The sequence below is a fragment of the Geotrypetes seraphini genome, chromosome 7 (genome assembly GCF_902459505.1).
Source record: "Geotrypetes seraphini chromosome 7, aGeoSer1.1, whole genome shotgun sequence".
NCBI lineage: Eukaryota > Metazoa > Chordata > Amphibia > Gymnophiona > Dermophiidae > Geotrypetes > Geotrypetes seraphini.
In genome coordinates, this window is record NC_047090.1 from 99,812,457 (window position 1) to 99,838,412 (window position 25,956).

Consider the following 25,956-nt stretch of genomic DNA (forward strand, 5'->3'; position numbering starts at 1 on the left):
CGCTTAGCATGTTTTTAGTCGGTGCCAGTTTTTCGACACCATTTATAAAACATAAGAATATAAGAATAGCCTTACTGGGTAAGACCAGTGGTCCATCTAGCTCAGTAGCCCGTCTCATGGTGGCCAATCCAGGTCACCAGTACCTGGCAAAAACCCAAAGAGTAGCAACATTCCATGCTACTGATCCAGGGCAAGCAGTGGCTTCTCCCATATCTTTCTCAATAACCGACTATGGACTTTTCCTGCAGGAAATTGCCCAAGTGGTTCTTTAAAACCAGCTAAATTAACCGCTCTTACTACAACCTCTGGCAACGCATTCCCGAGCTTAACTATTCTCTGAGTGATAAAATATTTCCTCCTATTGGTTTTAAAAGTATTTCCCTGTAACTTCATCGAGTGCCCCCTGGTCTTTATAATACACCAGTCACACCACTTTGTGATATAGTCTAAAAAGGTTGCAATACTTTCACAGTATCATTCCTATAGTGCAGCATTCGTGTTTAGAAAACAGTAATAGTTATCTCAAGTCTGCCATGTTCTTGGGCAAAGAGGTGATGCTAACCATAGAGGGCCATTTTCGATAGTGTGTCCAATTCTGACTTTCAGGGCTCCTTTTACTAAGCGTTTTTAGCGCATGCAGGAAATTACCGCGCGCTACGCTTCTAGAACTAACGCCAGCTCAATGCTGGCATTAAGATCTAGCGAGTGCTATTGCACACATTAAAGCCCTAATGCGGCTTAGTAAAAGAAGCCCTGAATGTTTCCTGCAAGACGTCCAAAAAAATCAGGGCAGAAAAAAGTCCATTTTCGAAATCACTAGATGGCCACTTTTTTTTTTTAATCACATACTTAGATATCTTGGCCATCAGGACATCTAACTTTTTGGGCCATTTTCAAACACAAAACATCCAAGTTCAAAACGTCCAACTCCAGACCATTTGGATATGGGAGGGGCCAGCATTGTAATGGACTGGTCAGAGATGCCAATAGAGCAGTGGGACACCTTAGAGAGCACTGCTGTGAATTTCAAAGAAGGCGCCAGAAGTATATCTCACCATAACCCCCTTATAATGTATGTGAGCCTTCCAAAACTCCCCCAAAATCTATTATACCCACCTGTCTACCACCCCAATAGCCCTTATTGCCATATAGGTGGCACCTATATGGCAGTATAGGAGAGTTTTGATGGGTTGTGGTGGGCTCGCACTTTCCACCATAAATGTAGTGGTTAGAGCGGTTTATGTGCCTGGTTCCTCCTCTTTATGGTTCACTGGTCCACCTGCTACTTAAGACACCTGGGTGATGCTTTACTAGGATTTCTCTTTCTCTAGGTGCTGCTATTCTAGAGACAGGTATGTACTGTTTCATTCAGATTTTGGGTGGGTGGTCACTGGGGGCATGTGTGTGTGGGGACACTACTTAATCTCTCCAGTGGTTATCTGGTCAGTTTGGGTACCCTTTTGGCACTTAGCCGCTTTTAAAACAGGTCTAGCTCACAATATCTAAATTCTGTCCTGGATGACTTGGAAAAGGTTTGATTATCACTGTAAGACGTTCAAGTCTACGCATGCCCAAAGCCCACCAATATGTCCCACTTACATTTTGGACAGACAGCAGCTAGGAAGCCTAGCAAGATGTGCAGAAAGTCAATTTGAAAATCAGCAATTCCTGGCAATTAGGACGTCCAAGTGCTGGTTTATGCCATTTTTTATGTCTTTATTTTTTGAAAATTAGCCCCATAATGTTCAAAATGTAGCAATAGTTAGGTTAAAAAAAAAATAATAAAAGGAAAAAACGCATATTAAAATTCCCTTCTTTTTAAATTCTCCATTCCCCTTTTTCCCCTTTTCCATTGCCTTTTTGCGATTGCCTGATACAGGCTGTAGCCAACATGTTGCATAGAGCTTTGGGAATGTTTGCAGAGATCTGATCAGTTGACAATCTCAAGGATTTAAAAGTTTTCAGGTTTATAAAAAATTTGATTAAATGCCTATCTTGAATTCTAGGCGGTATATTAATAAAAAAGGGTTACAAAATTTAAAATTTATAGACACATACAAACATGATACGCGGACTTGACATACAGTTAAACAAAATGGATGAGGAGAGAACTAAAATATAGCAGAGAAAAGAGAACTAAGGCCAGTACTGGGCAGACTTGCACAGTCTGGGTCTGTATATGGCCATTTGGTGGAGGATGGGCTGGGGGGGGGGGCTTCAATGGCTGGGAGGGTGTAGATGGACTGGAGTGAGCTTTGACGGAGACTTCAGTAGTTAGAACCTAAGAAAAGTACCGGGCAGAACTTTGGATTTTTGCCCAGAAATAGCTAAGAAGTAGAAACTCCCCTCTCCCCCAACAAATTTCTAGATTGAATTAGATTGGGCAGACTGGATGGACCATTCGGGTCTTTATCTGCTGTCATCTACTATGTTACTATGTTAAGGGATAAACAATAGGAAGAGGGTAGGTGACCTTCTTTGTCGCTAGACATCATAGAGAAGCAAAAGAGGGAAAAAATATTCTTCTCTCTGATATGAATGGGCAGAGAGTTCCAGATCGTAGGGGCAGTTACCGAGAAGGTAGTTGCACAGCGGGTCCCAATGATCTTTAGTGAAGGTACCACAAAAAGATGCTGAGTAGCAGATCTTAACGCTCTTAAAGGGTCATGTGGTATGAGGAGTTTATCTATGAAGGCTGGTTCTTTAACTTTATAGGATTTGAATACTAAAATGGCAATTTTATATGATATTCTATGTGGGATCAGTAACCAATGGGCATTTTTTTTTTTTTAAAGCGGGATAACATGGTCGTATTTATTTTAATTAGTAATGATCTTAATAGCAGTGTTTTGAATTAACTGTAAGCATTTGATTTTTTTCCGAGGTATTCCTTTTTACTGCTACTACTTCTACTTATCATTTCTATAGCACTGCTAGATGTATGCAGCGCTGTACATTAAACATGTAAGACACGGTCCCTGCTCTATGGAGCTTACATGAATCCTCAGAAACAAACAGCGTTTTTCTATCTTTTGCATGATACATAGAACAATGTCCAAGGAACTACTTGGATTTCAGTATACTACTTTCTATTGGGTTGCAATTGCAAAACCACCAAGAGCTGTTTTTGTACCAAGACCATGTTTAGTCTATATAGATAATCAAGGTCTTTCAAACAAAACTGGCAGAACTCAAAACATTTTAAATCAACACTTAAGCCATATAATTACAAATCTTAAAGTTGATCCAGCTAATCTCTTAATCCTGAAACCTAAAGTATGAATCTAACATCATCAAATGCTAGTGCGAGTGCCAAATCTAAACCTTACACTGAGCACCTCACTGGATAGGAGCACAGATAACTCCTGATCAATACAGCCATTTTAGAATAGACATATGACAAAGTATATAGTAGTCTGCCTTTATAACTAATCATAGCCAGACCAATGCAAAAGTGATAAGCACCCCAAGTGAATCTTCAACTCTGCATCCTCCTGAATTAACTTTCAGATCCCATGTGAGAATGCACATAGAGAATTCTATAATTTGCATGCATTCGTGTATACATTACTCCACCCAGACTCCACCCAAATGCCTGCCTACTGGCAAAATACATAGTATCAAAAGCATAACATGCTAGCCAGTATTCAGCAAGAGGTTATGTGTATGTAAGTGTTAGAATGCTAACACAGAAGCAGATCATCAGACATCCAAAATAAAATATTGCTGTTTGGAAGTACAGTGGTACCTCGGTTTATGAGTGCACCAGTTTGCGAGTGTTTTGCAAGACGAGCAAAACATTTGCAAACTTGGTGCCTCGTAAACCGAGCGCGCCTCGATTTGCGAGCGCCCCCCTCCCCCGCGAACCGGCCCCCCCCCGCCGCCATTGGGCACCCTCCTGCTGCCATTGGGCACCCCCCCCCCCCGCCGCGACCTGAGGTCCCCCCAACCCATCTTACTTTGATGTAGCCTCCGCATCGGCACCAGCATGTCCTGTGCTGGTGCCGGAGCCCGAAGATCTGCTTCCTGTGCTGGGCCTTGAGCATGTGCACATGCTCAAGGCCTGAGAGTTCACGTTCGACGTGCCCCTCTCTCCCCTATTTTTTTATTTGGTGATTGATGCCCTTCCACAGAAGATCCAACTGGATTTTTTTAATAACAAGTTTTAAATTGCAAGACCAGTTTCACATTTCCTGATGAAACCCCCAATGGCTTCTAAAAGCTTGAAAAGAGGTGTTTGTGAACTGTGGATTTAAAACCAGCAGTTATCTCTCTGTGTTAAAAACTATAAAGGGGTTTCTGTCTGCCATTTATCTAGCTGCAGGAAAATTATGTCCAATTGGTGAAAGTCACATGACTGAATGTGCAGAGAGGTTTAGTTAACACCCTATGTAAATTATGCACTGATGGATGAACATTCAGACTTTTGGGTGAAATGTTATGCATTTTAAGAGATTATTTCAAGAGTGGGAATAAAGCTTGTGGGCTCAAATGAATGTGGGAATATGAACTGAGCAGAGCTGAATCAGAATAGGGGAAATGAAAATCCACTCCCCATGAGTTCAGAGGAGGGGGAAATAGTGGGAAAGCACGCCCAGTGTGTTGAAATTGGTTTTGAAATGTCTAGAATCTATGAGCTTGCACTGCATAGAGTCATATCTGTGCATTATGCATTGTTGGGAGGTTGCACCTTAGATGAGGAACTCTGTTACTGGCTGATACAGAACTCTTTTAAGAGCTAGAATGCTGTGTACCAGCAGAGGTGTACCACTAGGAGCACTCAAAGAAATGGATCAGTAGCTCTTGGGAGTAGAGAGCTCAGGACAAAAAATCAGCAGCCCACATGACTCAAGGCAAAAGGCCCCAAGGCAGAAGGAAAGGCAAGCAGCCTTTGGGAGCAGAAGAGCAGAGGCAGCTCTCAAGAGGTGGTCGCCAAGCCCTGTTGAGGGCTGGTAACTGGAACCCAGCAGGAAGCTACCCCAGAGACTCCTCAAAGGAGGAGAAGTCTACCGGAGTGTGGCTCGTCACTAGAAGCCCAATAAAGGCGCTAAGCTACCGGGATGCAATTGACATCAGCAGCCCAACAAGGGAGAAGGCTCCCTAGAGACCAGCGGTAGAGGTGGAATGATCTTAGCAGGGCAAGGGCCTCAGAGCTAAAGGATAACCACCAGGAGACTCCCAAAGAGGCAAGTCCACCAGCCGGGAAGCACAGCACCCACCTATCTCTATGAGCTTCCAAGGATTGGGTGAAAATGTGGGGACTGGGTGAAGGTGGATTGGAAAGGAAAGGAGGGATCTAGGTACACAGCCAAGCCCTCCTTGGCACTAAGCTAAGAAACTTGCGAGAAGCCTACAGCTACAGTGTTGACAGTCAGAACTGAGAGAGGTACAAAGATGTTTGGAAATTGTTGAATTTGAACTGAGAATTAAAGTCTATAAACAAAGGGTTTGAATATCTGAATAGAATATAAACTGCTGAATAATCTGCACTGGTGTTGGTTTACATGTGGAAGTATTGGAATTGTAAAAAGTTATTCCTGACAATTTGTTTGTTGATTAGGCCTATGTACATAGTGTAAATCAATGTTTCTCAACTTCTTCAAGCCAAATACCCCCTAAGTCTAACAAATATCAACCGAGTACCCCCGCCCAAGCTCCGCCCCAGATCCACTCATGATCATTCCCAAATTTCCTCTTTCTTCCTTTCCCCATGTGCACCATCTCTTTCCCTCTCACTCATACACTCACGCCCAACAATTCTCCCTTTCTATTCACTCCCTTCTGTGTCCCAAATTCATAACCCTCTCTTCCTGCATCTTTCCCCCTCTTGTTTTCACTTCCAGCCATGTACGTACATCTCCTCTCTCTCTATTTCCTTCCATTCTACTTTATCCATATGCACCTTCTTCCTCTCTCTTCTTTTCCTCTTCATCCCTGTGTATATCTTCCCTTTCTCTTTAGTTCCCCTTCCCTCTCCTCCATCCATGTGTATTTTGCATTTCCTTCTCTTCCTCTCCTTCCCATAAGAAGCATATCCCATCTCCCCTTCTCCTTCATCCATGACTGGCATTTCTCCATACCCATCTAGCCAGCCAGCCAACAAGCCAGCTAACCAGCCAGCCTTGCCAACTCTCTCCATTTCCCCACATTCCTCAGCCCAACATCACTCCCTCTCTCCCTCCCCCCCAGCAAGTCAAGCATTTCTCCTCCTCTCTCTTCCTCCTTCTGCAGTCCTACCACTGCCTGACCCGGAATCTGGATTTCACACAAAGCCCAACATTGGTGCTAACTTCAATTAAGAGCCTTCACGTTCACGCACTTGGTAAGGCCCTGTTGGCACGTTGCATCAGAGGGGCGGTACCAACAGGGCCTCATGAGATGATAGACTTGAAGGCCCTGCATCAGTTAAGCTAGCACCAGTGCCAGCCTTGTATAGACTCTGGACTTCCTGACAGGCAGCGAGAGGGTGGCAGAGGATGGAGGGCTCTACATCGCTGGAGTTAGCTTGGTGTTACCTGAACTGTGGGGCCACATGCATTTCATGCCTGGACTGTGGGGAAACGTGCATTTCATCACCATCTGTAGTCATTCTCTTTTTTTTCTATTTAATTTCTGTCCAAGCTGAAAATTCAAGTTCACAAAAATAAGAAGATCCAAACAGTAACAAAGCCTTGATCATTTATTTCTCAAGTTAAGATAACTACTGCATAAAAAATAAAATTAATTCCTTGCTGTTATTTTTCAAGGACCAATCACGTTAAAGAATGATGCTTGTCTGGTCAGTTGTATCCTTATGCACACAGACACTCATAACATTAACAGACTCTTGCGTATGCGACGTACATGTCATCTATTCTAATGTATACTTATGAAGGGAATTTTTAAAAATAAAGTAAAATTCTGGAATCTCTCATAGCACACCCGGAATCTCTTTGGGACAACCGTGTTGTGGCACACAGTTTGAGAGAAATTTTTTGCAGAGACTTTAACCTAAATTCTGATTTTGGTTTGGTGCCAGTAATTATTTTTTATCTTTGTATAAACCTATCAGTTATGGGCTAGGCTGTATTAAGCTTGAGAAATGGGCATCGACATGGCAAATGAAGTTCAACGTGGATAAGTGTAAAGTGATGCATGTCAGTAACAAAAATCTCATGCACAAATACAGGATGTCCGGGGCGGTACTTGGAGAGACCTCTCAGGAAAGAGAATTGGGAGTTCTGATCAACAAGTCGATGAAGCCATCCACGCAATGTGCGGGTGCGGCGAAAAGGGCGAAGAGAATGTTAGGAACGATTAAGAAGGGGATCACGAACAGATCGGAGAAGGTTATCATGCCGCTGTACCAGGCCATGGTCACCATACATGAAGGAGGACATAGTACTACTCGAAAGGGTCCAGAGAAGAACGACTAAAATGGTTAAGGGGCTGGAGGAGTTGCCGTACAGTGAGAGATTGGAGAAACTGGGCCTCTTCTCTCTTGAAAAGAGGAGACTGAGAGGGGACATGATAGAAACATTCAAAATACTGAAGGGAATAGACTTAGTAGATAAAGACAGATTATTCACCCTCTCCAAGGTAGGGAGAACGAGAGGGCACTCTCTAAAGTTGAAAGGGGATAGATTCTGTACAAACGTAAGGAAGTTCTTCTTCACCCAAAGAGTGGTGGAGAGCTGGAACACTCTTCCGGAGTCTGTTGTAGGGGAAAACACCCTCCAGGGTTTCAAGACTAAGATTGACAAGTTCCTGCTAAACTGGGACGTACGCAGGTGAGGCTGGACTCATTTTAGAGCACTGGTCTTTGACCTGGAGGCCGCCGCGTGAGCGGACTGCTGGGCACGATGGACCACTGGTCTGACCCACTGATACTGATACTGTGTTAACTATTTTATTTTTTCTTTGGATTATAGGCCAATTGTTGTTATGATATATAGATAGAAAAATGTTCTAGAATTTTTTTATTCTCTGCCTAGAAGCATTTGGCTCAAGAGAATATACAAAATTAAATTAAATTATTTCAGAAACATATCCACATGTAAACAGTGGCATTCACATATATTTATCACATACACTGATGTCAGACAGCTGCTACTTACACATGGAAATCCACACCATGTAGAGATTTCAAGATGCATGTTTTGGGTGGGATTAAAATCTACATGCATGGGAAAAACATTCCAGATTAAGTTTTATACCAGCTTAAAGGTGTGCATAATAGCGTTGAGTACGCCTGGTAGTGCTATAGAAATAAAAAATTGTTGTTAAAAAGTGCTCGTTTTAGCCAGAGCTTTGCACGAGGGATTTAATCCCATAAAGTTTTATTTATTTAATTAGTTGTTCCCAAAGAGTGCAGAACAGGTTACAGGTTAAACATACATAATATGGTTGTATATGTTTTAAAGTGTTGCTTGGAATGGCGCCTATTTACTTGACCTCATGTTTTGAACGATACAAACCCAATAGGATTATTCGAGGGCAATATTTACTTGTTCTCCCAACTTTCAAGTCTAGTCGTTATAAGAGATTCTTTGATAAATTGCTCAGTTTTCAGGCGGGTAAAATGAACTTATGGTTAAGTACTATTATCTTTCAGGCTCACTCATACATGTCTTTTAGGAAATTACTAAAAACTCATTTATTGGATAAATTTGTAAACTGATGTTTTAATATTCTGATTGATAAATTGCACATTGTTTTTATAGTTGTATATTTTAGTGGATCTTAATCTACTTTTAATTGATTGTATAATTTTTAATGTATGTGAACCGCCTAGAACTATGTGGTAGGGCGGTATATAAAAATAAAATTATTATTATTAAAATATGAGTACAAGATTACAACACAAGTTTTCATCCTAGTTGGCACATATTAGGTGTAGTTATCCTTACGTGACACAGACTGATTCAGTTACCAATATACAATTCTATGTAGTCCATGGATCAAGGGCAGAGGTATGTTTTTATTGCTTTTCTGAAGTTGAGGAGACCTTCAAGAGATCTGATCTGTGATGGCAGTCGATTCCAGTGGCTCAGTATGAAGTGGGAGTAGGACCGTTTGGCAGTTTGTAGCTGAAGGGCACGACCAGGAGTCGTTTTGAAGCGTATTTCAGCCTAGGAGAGGAGGGACCGATTTGGCACATACAGAGGAAGTTTAGCCATCACATTGCCCGGCGCCATGTTGTTCAAGAATTTGAACGCTAGCATCAGGCCCATGAAGACGCAACGTTTATGTCCATCTCCAGAATGAAACTATGTAAAATTGCAACCTCACTACATAATTGACATCACTTACACATGTAGGTTTGTAAAACGAGGCAGAGGAAGTATCAGTAGTTGCATGTGGAAGCTGCAAAAATCAACATTTTCATGTTGCACTTCTCCAAGGCAGCTGCTGAGTCTGGTGCCATCCTGTTTTTTCAACATTTATATTTGTAAAATGGCTGCTCCCGCTATATTTACTGGCAAATAAATGGCATTCCTGGAGGTTTCTTAGAAGAGGCTCTGTGTCAGCAGCCAGACTGGTGACAGGTGATCAGGTCTGAGAATGTGCTATGCCCACTTTCCCTAAGCTCCAATGGCTTTCAATAAAATGCTGTTCTGTTTTGAAAAGACTTTTATTGACTTTTAAAAGTAACATAGCACTGTTATTTGTGCGGTCCTATCTAACCAGTTAGCTTTCTGGGTACCGGGAGCAAATATGGCACTAACTATACAATGCTGTGCATTATCAGAGAAGCTACTTAATGCACTTTCAACCATGATGTTCACTTTCAACTCATCTGATAAATCCAAATGCCTTTATTCATCCAAAGTTGTGCGAATTCGGCACTCAATAAAGGAGAACAGAGCCTAATTGCAGACAGACTTGTACGGTCTGTGACCTGCATGTGGCAAGAAACAAAGAAAATCCAGGATGGAGGAATGGATCCCGATGCCAGATAAACTTGTACTGTCTGTGTCCCACACAAGAAGAGTGGTCAAATCCAGCATGAAGGAATGGAATCCAATGCCAAACAGATCTACTAAGTTACCCAGTACCAGGAAGGAGATTTTAGGTCAGTCATGGATTTCTGGCAGCCCTTTCCGGTTGCATTACGAGACTTGGAGCCCTGATAGCAAAGGGTAGAATCCAGAACGACAAATCTCACAGTTTTGGAATGTAAGTTAAAAACAAGAACCAAGCAAATAGCCTCACTCCTGAAACTGGGTAACCTGGCAGCTCTGTCCTTGGAGAGGAAAGCATAATTTTGGGAGAGGATATGTAGCATGCCAAAAAGTAAAAATTCAAAACTACACAGGATGAAAATAACTTCAAAAATCAAACAGCGTGAAAAAATTCAAGAAAATAAACAAAAACACGCTAGTGTAATTGCTGTAACTTCTTAAAAAAAAGTAAAACGTAAAAAAGTAAAAAGTGGCTAGGACTCTTCAGTCTGGAGAAGAGATGGCTCAGGGGAGAAATGATAGAGGTCTATAAAATACTGAGTGGAGTTGAATGAATAGATGTGAAACACTTATTTATGCTTTCAAAAAATTCTAGGACTAGGGAGCATGCGATGAAGCTACTAATTAGTAGATTTAAAACAAACTGGAGAAAATATTTCTTCATTCAATGTATAATTAAACTCTGGAATTCATTGCCAGAGAATATGGTGAAAGCAGTTAGCTTAGCAGGATTTAAAAAAGGTTTGGATAATTTCCTAAAAGAAAAATCCATAAGCCATTAATAAGATGGACTTGGGGAAATCCACTGCTTATTCCTAGGATAAGCAGCATAAAATCTATTTTACTCCTTGGCATCTTGCCAGGTACGTGTAATCTAGGTTGGCTGCTGTTGGAAACAGGATACTAGGCTTGATGAACCTTCAGTCTGGCCCAGTATGGCAACTTTTATGCTCTTATGTTGGGCTTTTTGTCCCTGCCAGGCTCCTACCAGGGCAATCAGAGGAAAGCAGAGAGGATATAAGCTGCAAAAACCAGAGGGAATGGTATAGTTTAGGGGGTGAAGAACTTATGTGCACGACGGAAGAGTGGGGCTTGAGTGTGATTGTATGTGATGATCTTAAGGTGGCCAAACAGGTTGTAAAGGTGACGGCAAAAGCTAGAAGGGTGCTAGGTTGCATAGGGAGAGGTATGGCCAGTAGGAAAAAGGAGGTATTGATGCCTCTGTATAAGACTTTAGTGAGACCTCATTTAGAATATTGTGTACAATTTTGGAGGCTGCACCGTCAAAAAGATATAAAAAGGATGGAGACGGACCAGAGGAAGACTACTAAAATGGTGTGTAGTCTTCGTGATAAGACGTATGGGGACAGACATAAAGATCTCAATCTGTATACTTTGGAGGAAAGGCGGGAGAGGGGAGATATGAGAAGAAATGTTTAAATAGCTACGTAATATAAATGTGCATGAGTTGAGTCTCTTTCATTTGAAAGGAAACTCTGCAATGAGAGGGCATATGATGAAGTTAAGAGGTGATAGGCTCCGGAGTAATCTGAGGAAATACTTTTTTACGGAAAGGGTGGTAGATGCGTGGAACAGTCTCCCGGAAAAGGTGGTAGAAATAGAGATTGTATCTGAATTCAAAAAGGCCTGGGATAGGCACATGGGATCTCTCGGAGAGAGAAAGAGATAATGGTTACTGTGAATGGGCAGACTAGATGGGCCATTTGGCCTTTATCTGCCATCATGTTTCTATAAGGGTCTCTTTACTCTTGCACAGGAAGCAGATTGAAAGGATGAATGGCAGACAGTAGGGGCAGGTGTGTTGGGGTCTGAAAGCAGCTGACTGGAGGAATAGAGAACAGATTTTTTTTTTTTTTTTTTTAATCTCTTCTCCCACAAGAATTATGAAATAGCAGAAGTTTTGCTTAAGTTAGAAATAAAAGTGAAAGTACCAAGGTAATAATAGTTTCCCACAAGCAGCAGCTTCCAGTGCAGTCATGCGATTTGCTTGCATTGCTAGAGGTTGGTTTTTGTTTTTTTTAATCACAGCAAATGGCACAATTCACCCTCTGCGATCATGATACAATAGTGAAACTGCAGTAAGCCCAGGAGCTGCTTCTTATCTTATTACCCCTACCTGCTTTATCTATCACTAATTGTTCAAAATGCAAAAAGGTATTCATGCATCATTGTACCACAAACCATATCAAAATTTTAAAAAAGCCGGAGAGTTGACAGCTAGACAATGTATGGCAATTAATGACCCTCCACCCCAATGGCTGTAGGTAGCCCTTAAAACCCATCACATTAATTCAAGACGGGGGATGCTCCTAGGTAGGGCCAACCGAGCAGTGCCGGTGATAAATATTTTAGAGCTTAGGGCTGAAATTTGGCTGGGATCCTCTCTCCCGCAGGCTGCATCTTCTTCGACTTCAGGTAGGGGTAAGGGGAGGGGGGGGTCCCGTCCCTTCCCGCGTGGGAACTGAGCGTAACTGCCTGTTTGCACCCCTCCCCCACCCAAACACCCCGACCAGTCACTTTGATGACCATCATTTGTCAACTCCCTCCTCTCAAGATCCTCTCTAGCCAGCAGCGCCTCTCACTCGCCTATCACGGCTCCCTCCGCCACCGCACAAACCTATCCAAATCTAGCCGCTTGAACTAGAAAGCGAGCTGACGATCAAAGACGTTGACTAGTTTGCTATTGCCGGGGCACTCGGTTAAAAAGTCACGAAAGAACTTATCCGGGTTAATGCGTTTACAAAGATACACCCCCGCTGCGTCCCTGAAAAAACGTGGTTGCCTGGCTGACGTCCCTCCCGACGCAACAGGTGAGCAGAGAACGAAGCCACCAAACTGCCATTTGCATGGCTCCAAGAAAATCCTCGGGGGGCGCGCTTCAGTCCTCCGAGACCATGGAGAGCTCGTTAGAGTCAGGTGTGGGGAAAGCGCCCGGCTCCCTGCTAAAAGCAATATATGCCCCACCAAATTCATCATTCCGTGCACAGACCTCCCTCTCCGGTTCCCCCCCCGGGCCGCACACGCCACGAGCCAACCAGTTCGCGGGCAACACTGACCTCTTCAACACTCCCTGCCGGTCCGAGTTCAGGAAGTGCCGAGCCATTGCCCCGCTTCCCTCTGCAGTCCAAGGGAAGCTCCCGGAGAGAGATGAGAGCGTTTCCTCTCCATTCAACAGTTTTCCATTCTCCCCTCTTTCTTGGTGTTCCTTAAAGGGTGAGAAGCAGGGATCACGTTTCAGAGCCTGCCCTTCAAAGGAGCTTAGGCAATGACATCACCAGCACCGCTCTTAACTCTTTCCCAGAGGAGCAGAGCTTGTTAAACTGGGTTGGTGGATTACGCTTTTCCATATGGTGCCCAGGGGAACCGAGGGACTTCTTGCTCATCAAGAACGGGGAAACCCTCCATTTTTTTCACAGCATCTCCTGAGAGGGGGGGGGGGGGATAGTCTTCAAAGCCATTTGCACACATAAAACAGCAGTTTATGTGTGGAAATGACTTTAGGGCAGGGGTGTCCAACCTTTTGGCTTCCCTGGGCCGCACTGGCTGTAAAAAAATGTTTCTGGGGCCGGGCAAACGCTGCAGCAAGACAGAGGCATGACAGTAAACACCCGGGGACAGCAGAGGAAAACACTGCATCATCTTCGACCGGGACCGCACAAAATACTTCACGGGGGCCGCATGTGGCCCTCGCACCGCAGGTTGGACACCCCCGCTTTAGGGTTTATGGAGTATTTATTTGCGCTGGTAAATGTATATGGGTAATGCCACATATTTTTATCTGTGGTGAGAGAGGCACGCTCAGGTTGGAGCTAAATTGGGATTTGGATTTTCAGCAATATACACACACATTTTCTCTGAAATTGGGCGCACATTTGTGTGTATGTGTGACGGTTTCTTAAAAGAATAGTATGCACATACTTTCTCTGTGTGAATTATGCAGGTACTGGCTGCACAAGCTAGGCAACTGTCCCCAAAATTGTCCTCTAGATCAGAGGTTGCCAATACCCAGTGGGGTTGTCAAGATTTTCTCAGTGAATGTACTTGAGATCTGGTTGCATACATTGGAAGCAGTACCTGCAAAGCGATCTTATCCCTATTCATTGTAGAAATCTTGAAAACCCCCACCTTTGAAGGCCATGGCTGGAATGCACAGGACTCGTTCAGACCCTGGAGCAGTGTGGACTCTCTCCTGCACCTTTTATGTTGTAGAAAACCATGATTCTCCAAATTAAGAAAAATGGGGATAGTCTCCAGGGAAAAATTAAGAGTCAACTATTCAGCTGGAGGTGATCAGCATTTTTCTGACCTCCAGTGGCATTAAACCAGGAAATTCAATGTCTGTACACCGCAGTTGAATTTCTGGGCTTCCGGAGCCAGCTAACACTTTGTGTTCCTCTTTATGCGGTTAATCTGGCCAATTAAGTGTTGAATATCGGCACTTAACCAGCCAAATGCGTAGTCCCCCTCCCCACCCCCCCACCCCCGGAAACATCCCCCAAATAGCTGGTTTTCAGTTTGGCGCTATACAGTTATTTTCAGTGGCACTAACCAGTTTTAAGTGCTGCTGAAAATTAGCGGTTAGCTCTGAACAGGTGACTTAGGGCCTGGTTTACAAAGCCGCGCTAGCAGCTGTTAAGCGGTAACGGCCCCGAAGCCCATAGAGATTTAAAGGGCTTCGGGGCTGTCGCTGCACGGCTTTGTAAAGCAGGCAGTTAATCAGCTAGGAGCTATTTCTGGCTGGTTATATCTCTCTGAATATCAACCCCAAACATAGATCTGCAATAATGAAAAACTATAGCAAAAATAATTATTGTTATAATAAATCATATAAATATATAAACAAAAAAACCCACAACCCACCAGTAAAACTATATTTATTATTCCACTTCTCCTTTCAGGTGTCTATTTCATTTAAGATAGCGGTAATTTCTCAAATCTTTTGTGGATCTTAAATACTCAGAGGACACTGCTGTACTGACCCTTGTCTGAACAAAACCTACTGTGTTTCATGAATCCAGATTACTAACTAGACAACTTGCACAGGGCTTTAAAGTTTTAACATAAGTTTTTGGGTTTTTTAAATAAATCATTAGACATAAGAATAAACATACCTACAAAAAATATTTTAGATTGATCCACATGAATTTTCCCTATTACAAAGCCCACCTTATAACATCCACTTAACAAGAAAACCAGTTCCTTCTCATCCCACCAGTTCCTTCTCATCCAGGGTGGTTATCACTCCTCACATCTTTTAGGGCTTTCAAAATCTTTGAAATACTCCTCCATACTTGTGTCTACTCTAATTAGAGGAAATCCACCTTTAGACTCGGGGATCCCAAAATGTAGTAAATGTATGCTGCTTATCCCTTCATACCTTCATATTACTGTCAGTCTCGCTAAAATATAAACATTGTCCAGTCTTTGAAATAAGGATTTCAGGGGTGACAGATATCGACCATTCTGGGTTCAGGAAATCTCTATCCACGCTACAACAATAACATGACTGACCATTATCCCAGGACAAGCAGGCATGATATTCTCACATGTGGGTGACGTCATCTACGGAGCCCCAACGCGGACAGCTTTTCAAGCAAACTTGATTGAAGTTTCAAGTTTGCTATGCTGCACCACGCATGTGCATGCCTTCTTGCCCACTAGAGGGCGCATCCCCACCTCGTGGTCCTCAGTTCAGTTTTTTCCGCGGAGCCAGAAGCCCTGTGGAAATTGTGCTCTATATTTTTGCCTTCTGACACCGTGGCTGAGAGTGTTTTCTCGATCGCTGTGCTTGATTTGTTGTTTTTATTCGTTCGTGTGTTATCGTCGAAAAAAAAAAAAAAAGTTTTTCGTTCGGCTCCGGGGGCTCCCGGTAGCCGCGGCCGCGGGACCTCGTTCGTTCCCGGCCATTTTTGTGTTCATGTCCCGTCCCTTGACGGGCTTTAAAAAGTGCACCCGGTGCGATCGGTTGCTTTCAATTACCGATCCCCACTGGTGGTGCTTATTGTGCCTAGGTCCTGAGCACCCGACTGACTCCTGTACCAGGTGCTCGACCTTTCAGAAGAGAGCTCTCCGCCGCCGCTGTGCCCGAATGGCGGAGCTCTTTGCTGTGGACCCCACGGCGGGGAAGGCTTCGACATCGGCCTCGGCTTCGGCCCCGGCCTTGACCTCGGCCTCGACTCCCTCGACCTCGCCCCGACAGCCCGCTTCGTCTAAGCCGGCGTCCTCGACCCCGAAGTCGATGGTGGGTAAGTCCTCACTTCCTTCTTCTGTTCCAGCCTCGAAGAAGCCATCCTCGGGCTCATCGACGGGGGCGGGTGGGTCATCCTCGGCCCCGCCCCGAGCGTCGAAGTCGGGTGCCCCGCGGGAATACTCGAGACCGAGGTCGCCCTCGAGGGAGCACCCGCCGGCCCCGGATCTACCGGCTATGATGGGAGTTCCTGTTTTTCAGGACTTACTCCGGGCCCTCATTGCTTCGGAGCTGTCTGGTGCCCTCGCGCACCTGCAGCCGGCGTCGACCTCGACGACCTCGGCTTCGGCGGCCTCGGTCTCGGCTCCCTCGACTTCGGCCCCCGGGGTGATTCCGGCCTCGACCCCGACCTTGCCCTCGACCTCGGTTGACCAGCCTGAGCGGAGTGTGCGGCCACGGGACAAGGTACGCAGGGTTAGGAGGATCTCTTCCTCTTCTTCCTCGTCGAGGTCCTCCCGGGACTCCTCACCCTCGGGTCGGCCTCGGGCGAAGCGTCGGCCTCGGAAGCCCAAACGTCCTCGGGCTTCTCCTCGGAAACGCGGTCGCTCCTCGCCGACCGGGGCTGAGACGCTGCGTGTCTCGGAGCTCCGCCTCGACAATCCGAGGCTTTTCCGTTCCTCCGAGGGAGGGTTATCGAGGGACTCCTCGCCAAAACGGAAGGGGCGGGCCTCGATGCCACATACCCCGGGGACTTCTCTTAGGGGTTCCTCGGGGCATAGGCGGTCCCCGACCCCGTCGAGGTCGCTTGGTGCGGCGTCGTGGGGTTCGGGGTCTGGCACGGGTAGGGAACCTCGGTATTCCCATGAGGCTTCCCCTTCCTTTTTGGCGGCAGGGCTTTCTCGATCTCCCTCCCCGCCTTCCAAGCCCTCCTCCTTTTCGAGATTTGTGCTTGATATGGGGAGGGCTTTGGACCTGGATCTGGTCTCCGGTTCTCAATATACAAAGGAATTTTTAGAGGAGCAGGATTTGCCTTCTCCCCCGAGGGAGACTCCTCGTCTGCCTCTCAATAAAGTCCTCCATCAGACCTTCCTGAGAAATTTGGACTCCCCTCTTACAGTCACAGCGGTCCCGTCGAAGATGGAGTCGAAGTACCGTACCATCCCGTGCAAGGGCTTCGAAAAAGCGCAACTGTCTCACCAGTCGTTGCTGGTCGAGTCGGCATTAAAAAAGTCTCAACCTTCTAGGGTCTCGGCTGCAGTGCCTCCCGGAAGGGAAGGGCGGACCCTGGACAAGTTTGGTCGCCGCCTCTACTCCAATTCCATGATGGCGGCCAGGGTCCTAAATTATGCATTCACTTTTTCATCCTACCTGAGGCAGATGGTGAAGGCGTTACCCCGTTTTCATGGGGTCATGGCGGATTCCCATAAGGGGGACTTTGGTACTTTTATGGCCAACTTGTCACAGCTGCGTCTATATCTTTTTCATGCCGTTTACGACGCATTTGAGTTGGCATCCAGGGTCTCCGCCTTTGCGGTAGCGATGCGCCGTCTCGCATGGCTCCGGACGGTTGATATGGACCCGAACTTGCAGGAGCGCCTGGCTAATCTGCCATGTGTTGGGTCGGAATTATTCGATGAGTCCCTGGAAGCGGCGACCAAACGCCTGTCTGAACATGAGCGCTCCATCGCCTCCTTGGTCTGTCCTAAACCCCGGGTACCACCGCAGAAGCCGTTTAGACCTCCACCGCGGCGATACCCTCAAAAGTCCATGCCGGCATTCTCTAGGCCCCCACCCCGGCGCCCCCAGCAGCAGGGCAGAGCGGGCCAGCTTAAACCTGAGGCGCAAGGGGCGTCTAAACCGGCGCCGTCTTTTTGACGTGATGAGCGGATGGGGGCGGGCCCCCTCCGCACTTTCACCGGACCCCCCTGCCCATCGGGGGCCGGCTGCGGGCCTTTTATTCGACCTGGACGATGATCACGTCAGACACTTGGGTGCTCCGTCTTATCTCCGAGGGTTACTCGCTAAACTTCTCAGCCATGCCGCCGGAACAACCGCCAGGGGCCTCTCCTTGCAGTCGAGCCCAGCTTCCTCTTCTCCTCTCGGAGGCCAGGGCCTTGTTGAGCCTTCGGGCGGTGGAGCCGGTCCCCCCAACCCAACGGGGGCGGGGGTTTTACTCCCGTTACTTTTTGGTCCCAAAGAAGACCGGGGACTTACGCCCCATTTTGGACCTCCGGAAGCTCAACAAGTTCCTGGTCCGAGAGAAGTTCCATATGTTGTCACTTCCGGTTCTATACCCTCTGTTGGAAGAAGGGGATTGGATGTGCTCCCTGGACTTGAAGGAAGCGTATACTCATGTTCCGGTGCATCCCGCCTTCCGCAAGTTCTTACGGTTCCAGGTGGGGGAGTTGCACCTTCAGTATCGGGTCCTCCCTTTCGGGCTGGCGTCGTCGCCTCGAGTCTTCACGAAGTGTATGGTGGTAGTCGCGGCTGCCCTGAGATCTCGGGGGCTTCAGGTCTTTCCCTACCTGGACGATTGGCTGATCAAAGCATCATCCAGGGAGGGGGTTATCTTAGCGACCCAACAGACTATCATCTTCCTTCAACGTCTGGAGTTCGAAGTGAACTTTCCCAAATCGCAGCTGTGCCCTGCTCAATCCCTTCAGTTTATCGGGGCCGTGCTGGACACGGTTCACCTTCGTGCGTTCCTCCCCCCTCCAAGGGCGGAGGCTCTACTTCGACTGTCCCGTCAGATTTTGCAGCAGCGCTTCGTGTCAGCGCACCGTCTGATGATTCTACTGGGCCACATGGCATCGACGGTTCATGTCACACCGTTCGCCCGATTGCACCTCAGACTCCCTCAGTGGACCTTGGCCTCCCAGTGGCGTCATGATCGGGATCCGCTTTCCTTTCCTGTGACAGTGACTCCTTCCTTGAGACGCTCGCTCCGTTGGTGGACCAACTCTTCCAATCTTTCCGGGGGTTTGCTCTTTCTTGTCCCTCCGCATCGCAAGGTCCTGACCACGGACTCTTCGGAGTACGCGTGGGGGGCTCATCTTGACGGCCTGCGGACTCAAGGTCTATGGTCCACGGAGGACCGTCTTTGTCACATCAATGTGTTGGAGCTTCGGGCCATTTTTCTTACCGCCCGAGCTTTTTGCCACCTGCTGCACGATCAGGTAGTCCTCGTGCGGACGGACAACCAGGTGGCGATGTACTATGTGAACAAGCAAGGGGGGACGGGCTCTTGGCCCCTGTGCCGGGAAGCCCTGCGTCTTTGGGAATGGGCGGTCTCCCAGAACATCTTCCTGCGGGCGGTTTACATTCAGGGAGAGAAGAATTGTTTGGCCGACAAACTCAGTCATCTTCTTCAGCCGCACGAGTGGTCACTAAACTCCCGAGTTCTGCACGAGGTTTTCGGCCGCTGGGGGACTCCTCAGGTGGATCTGTTTGCCTCCCCGGAGACTCACAAACTGCCCCTCTATTGTTCTCGGATGTACTCCCCGGACCGTCTGGAGGCCGATGCCTTTCTTCTCGACTGGGGAGGAAGGTTCCTTTATGCGTTTCCTCCTTTTCCCCTGATCTTGAGGACGCTGGTTCATCTCAAATCGTCCAGAGCCACTATGATTCTCATTGCGCCTCGTTGGCCTCGTCAGCACTGGTTCTCCCTGCTTCTTCAACTCAGTGTCAGGGAGCCTCTGCTTCTGCCTGTCTTTCCCTCTCTGCTGTCTCAGAGTCGGGGTTCGCTGTTGCATCCCAATCTTCAGTCCTTACATCTGACGGCTTGGTTCCTTTCCCCTTGACTTCGGGTTCGGTTTCTCAGTCTGTCAGGGAGGTTTTGGAAGCCTCGCGCAAGGTCTCGACTCGCCTTTGTTATTCCCAGAAGTGGACCAGATTTTCATCCTGGTGTTCCTCGCACCATCTGGATCCGAGTTCGGCTCCAGTGTCTTCGGTTCTGGAATATTTGTTGCATTTGTCCAAGTCTGGGCTGAAGACGACTTCCATTCGAGTCCATCTTAGTGCTGTTGCTGCTTTCCATCGGCATCTTGAGGGTCGGTCTCTCTCTCTCCATCCTCTGGTGACTCGTTTCATGCGGGGTCTGGTGAATGTTCATCCCCCTCTGAAACCTCCTCCTGTAGTTTGGGATCTCAATGTGGTTTTGGCTCAGTTGATGAAACCTCCTTTTGAGCCTATTGACAAATCTCATCTGAAGTTTCTCACTTGGAAGGTGATTTTTCTGATTGCACTCACCTCTGCTAGGCGAGTTAGTGAGTTACAGACTTTGGTTGCGGACCCACCTTTTATTGTGTTCCATCATGACAAGGTGGTTCTTCGCACCCATCCTAAATTTTTGCCGAAGGTTGTGTCTGATTTCCACCTCAATCAGTCTATTGTTCTTCCGGTGTTCTTTCCGAAGCCCCACTCGCATCCTGGCGAGGTGGCGCTTCACACGCTTGACTGTAAGAGGGCGTTGGCTTTTTATCTTCAACGCACTTAGTCTCATCGGAAGGTTCCTCAATTGTTTTTGTCCTTCGATCCTAATCGGTTGGGTCGTCCGGTTTCCAAGCGCACCTTGTCCAACTGGTTGGCTGCTTGTATTTCTTTTTGTTACGCTCAGGCTAGTCTCGCTCTGCATGGTAGAGTCATGGGACATAATGTCCGAGCTATGGCAGCTTCTGTTGCTTTCCTCCGGTCTACTCCGGTGGAGGACATCTGCAAGGCTGCCACTTGGTCTTCGGTTCATACTTTCACCTCCCACTACTGTCTGGATACGTTGTCCAGAAGCGACGGCCGGTTTGGCCAGTCGGTTTTGCGTAACCTTTTTTCCTGAAAATTGCCATCCTCCCACCTGCCCTTTTTTTTTGGTTGGCTTGGAGGTCACCCACATGTGAGAATATCATGCCTGCTTGTCCTGGGATAAAGCACAGTTACTTACCGTAACAGGTGTTATCCAGGGACAGCAGGCATATATTCTCACAACCCGCCCTCCTCCCCGGGGATGGTTTCTTTGCTGGCTATGGAACTGAGGACCACGAGGTGGGGATGCGCCCTCTAGTGGGCACGAAGGCATGCACATGCGTGGTGCAGCATAGCAAACTTGAAACTTCAATCAAGTTTGCTTGAAAAGCTGTCCGCGTTGGGGCTCCGTAGATGATGTCACCCACATGTGAGAATATATGCCTGCTGTCCCTGGATAACACCTGTTACGGTAAGTAACTGTGCTTTCTCTGCATCTTAACTGGATAATGTACATGGATAGCTTTCATGCTTTCAGGTGGCATATTAGAAATTATAGTAAAATAAAATAAATAATCTATAGGCAAGTAACTGCAAACACACACCTTTGAGCTTAATACAAACCTGCCGATATTCAGTGCTATTTAACTTAATTATAAATGATCTAGAAATTGGAACTATGAGCAAGGTGATTAAATTTGCAGATGACACTAAACTGTTCAAAGTTGTTAAAATGCATATGGACTGTGAAAAACTGCAGGAAGACCTTAGGAAATTGGAATACTGGGCATCTAAATGGCAGATGAAATTCAATGTGGACAAATGTAAAGTGATACACATTAGGAAGAATAATCCAAATTATAGTTATCGGATACTAGGGAACACTTTGGACGTCAGCACTCAAAAAAAGGATCTGGGTGTTATCGTAGACAATACGCTGAATCCTTCTGCTCAATGTGCGGCGGCGGCCAAGAAGGCAAACAGGATGCTAGGAATTATTAGAAAAAGGATGGTTAACAAGACTAAGGGCTCCTTTTACTAAGGTGCGCTAGCGTTTTTAGTGCACGGAGGAAATTACCGCACGCTACATCACGCGCTATGCTTCTAGAACTAACACCAGCTCAATGCTGGCATTAAGGTCTAGCGTGCGCGGCAATGTAGCACGCGCTATTCCAGAATGTTATAATGCTTTTGTATTGCTCAATGGTGTGACCTCACCTTAAGTATTGCATTCAGTTCTGGTCTCCTTATTTCAAAAAAGATATAGCGGCACTAGAAAAAGTTCAAAGAAGAGCGACCAAGATGATAAAGGGGATGAAACTCCTCTCGTATGAGGAAAGACTAAAGAGGTTAGGGCTCTTCAGCTTGGAAAAGACATGGCTGAGAGGAGATGTGATTGAAGTCTACAAAATCCTGAGTGGTGTAGAACGCGCACAAGTGGATCAGATTTTGACTGCATCAAGATTTACAAAGAAGTTAGAGAGTAATACTTTTAAAACCAATAGGAGGAAATTTTTTTCACTCAGAGAATAGTTAAGCTGTGGAATGCATTGCCAGAGGATGTGGTAAGAGCAGTTAATATAGCTGGTTATAAGAAAGGTTGGACAAATTCCTGGAGGAAAAGTCCATAATCTGCTGTTGAGACAGACATGGGACTGTAGCATGGAATGCTGCTACTATTTGGATTGGCCTCCGTGAAGACAGGATACTGAGCTAAATGGACCATTAAGGCTATTCTTATGTTCTTAAATCATACATGTCCCAAAAAATAATCTAATGTTCATTCAGTACTTTCTCCTTGAACAACAGATGGTGAAGTGGGATAACTAATGCTCATTTCCCTGAGGAAGCTTCAGCGAAACAGGGGCCCTGTTGGAAAGTTTGTGAATGAACAAGGATTGAAGAGCTGTTTGCTGACGGTCATTGTGTAGCCTTGAGTACTTAGCATTTGCTCTATCCTGCGAGTTTTCTGCTTCAGCTGCCCAGCACTAAAAGAGACTGTTTTCCAGATAAGTTTGTTTTTTTCACCGTATACAGTATATACACTTTATATTGATTTGTGCATTGATTTTGAGAGTTATGCACTTCAAGTGATGAATTAATAACATTGTGATGGAGTTTTTCTGACCAAGGATGTGTCCTCTTGTTTCAACTTGTTGGCACAAGGTTGTTAAAGCTGTTAGAATACCCCTTTGTGACACTGAGGTCTTTTCTCCATTAAAAAAAAAATTACATTATCTGTTTCGTTGGTGCTTATACAGTGCAGTGGTTATTTTTGGATGATTATATATTTGCGAGATACACGACAGGAAGTGACATCGATCGCCCAATACCGCCTCTCCTGACGAGCACGTTCAGTTTGTTTTTCCCTGCCATTTCTTTTTATTTATAGCCATTCACCCCTCTCAGCTTGTTTTTTAGTTCTCTGTTTTTCACAACATATAAAAATGCTCAGGGGCAACACCTTCCTTTCAGAAAAAAATAAAATTCAACCTTTTTAGACACTGCTTGTGCGGGGAATGTAGATAAAACATATTCCAAATATGTTTGGCAATTCAATAATAAACTAAAGTCCAATATTTGGAATCCTACCAAAAACCTGGCATGCAAATCATTTTATGGTTTCCAGTAACCACAGGATTTCTGTTGCAGTGCTGCTGAACATCACATGGGCTAATTCAATAAATTTTCTACACATTAGTGTCTGGCTTCTTTTTTGTAAATAATTTATTATTACTAATAACCCATTTTTTTATCGTATAAATAAAAGATTATATTATGGAAATGGTTTATAGATGATGTTTTCATTATTTGGAGAGGAGATAGAGTACAATTAGAAGAGTTTTTTGTTTGGATCAATCAATGTGACAATAATTTGAAATTTACTTTTCAATCTCATCCCAAACAAATTTGTTTTCTGGACCTTTCGATATCTCGTACCCCTGAGGGGTTCGTTTATACCATCTTTAGGAAACCTACAGACAGAAATACTCTAATACTCTGCTGTATTATACTAGCCATCATCCTCTGCATTTACGTCAAAATATCCCAGTAGGACAATTTTTACGTTTGAAAAGGATTTGTTCCACGCCATTGGAATTCGAAATACATGCTGACATCTTAAAGCACAGGTTTGTAGCATGGGGTTACCCTTTGTCAACCATTAAAAGAGCATATAAGCGGGCTAAATCGGCAGAAAGATCTTACCTGTTACAACCCCAGCAGAAATCGGTTAATGATCGGGTAACCTGTGCGCTACCTTATACGGCTGGAGTACAGATGATTAGAAAGAGCATTCTGAAATTTTGGCATGTATCACAACTTCATCATATTTTTCAAGAGCCACCACAATTTGTATACATCAGAGGTAGGAATCTAAAAGAAATTTTATCACTTTCATTTCTTCAAGCCCCCATAGAAACGGTAACACCATTAGGTCACTTCCCCTGTGGACGATATAGTCTTTGCAGCATCTCCTCTGTAGGGCGGCTTTTACAACCTTAAACCATATGTCAACATGTGCAACCCCACAGGTAATATATGCAATATGGTGCCCTTGTGGTCTCATTTATGTTAGGGAAACAGCACGCATCTTGAAGCTGCGCTTAATAGAGCACAGATCATGCCTGAGACAAGGCGATATCGCAGCACCTTTAGTTGCACATTGTTTAGAGCTGAATCATAGCTTTGAAGATTTGCGTTTTACAGTTCTTGAGAAGGTCATTAGATTTGAAAGAGGGAGCGATATTAATTCCATTCTTTTGAGGAAAGAAAAACGGTGGATATTTAATTTAAAAACTTTGACACCTTTAGGATTAAACAGGTAATGGGACCTATAATTTAAGGCCCTTCTATGTTGACAATCATCTTTTTGTAGCTACCTTCCTGTGTCCTTTCTCTTTTTTTGTTCCGACAGTTTTCAGTAAATGAATTTTTTAATGGACGCATTCCAGCTGTTGGGGCAATACATCTGTTTTAGCATCGATATTTCTAATAGTATGATGTTTTCAAGGATGCCCAAAACTGTCTGATATCACGATGGCTCTTTGGAATTTGTTGTAGCATATTTTTAATGATAATCCTTTTGGTTTTGATACTGTCATGGCAATTATGAGCCACAGGTCATGTCCAACTGAAACTAGCTATTTCATAATTTCCCTCCTCTCTCAGCGCTGTCTTCCACGTTATTATGGCATTACGTCAGTACCAGCTGTAGACATTTGAGACCCTAGCGACGCCTCCTACGTTATTACGTTCTCATCAGATGTAGACAATCATGGCAAATGTTCAGTAGGGACCTTTACATAGCACACTTATGTTGTTACGTTAGTACCAGTTCGAGATCCCAGCGACGTTTCCCACGTCATTACGTTGTTACGTTTTCATCAGCTGTAGACGATTGCGATAAATGTTCAGCAGGGACCTTTATATAGAACATTGACGTTGAGCGCGCACTTAACACCAATATATATCTATTAATTAATTAAATAAACAATAGATTCGTACTCTTAGTTAGTTGATAGTTTTCTACTTAATCAATTAAATCAATAAAATCTTTGAGGTAGGAAGGAGGCTTGAAGTAAATGATTACACTACATGCATTCAGGATGAAGACTTGAAATAACATCCAAGTTATAAGAAGTCTGTTTACTGAGAACAGTGTATCCTTTATGATACTTCAGCCTTTTAATTCATACATTGGGGTGTTGTCCTAAAAAGTTTTTATTTATATGATAAAAAATGGGTTATTAGTAATAATAAATTATTTACAAAAAAGAAGCCAGACACTAATGTGTAGAAAATTTATTGAATTAGATTTTGTATAAATTATCCTCTATACCCCCTTTTCTTGATTAATGACATTTTTTGTGGGTTGGATAATTTAAGATATGATCCGTTTGTTTATCAGAACATCACATGGGCAACAGGATGATTCTGGACTGGAGGGACTAGGGTTGACTGGGAGCCAAGTGATAAAGTACCTGCATATTTTTCCAGAATATTACAAATATTGTTCTGTTTAATATGTTGTATTACTGTATTTTGCTGTGTTGTTTTGATTGTTTTGTC

The 25,956-nt window shown here is 45.0% G+C and overlaps 1 protein-coding gene across 3 annotated transcripts in view; it reads right to left on the minus strand.

The window, feature by feature from the left end:
• Window positions 1–13,243, minus strand: part of PLEKHH1 (pleckstrin homology, MyTH4 and FERM domain containing H1) — a 288,947-nt gene extending 275,704 nt beyond the window's left edge. The window contains exon 1 of one of the 3 annotated variants that reach the window (XM_033951458.1): window positions 13,022–13,243. The gene's annotated coding sequence lies outside the window, so the exon portion shown is untranslated. The remainder of the gene's footprint in view (window positions 1–13,021) is intronic. The other 2 variants (XM_033951455.1, XM_033951456.1) reach the window with 2 other exon arrangements.
• Between the last annotated feature and the right edge of the window lie 12,713 nt (window positions 13,244–25,956).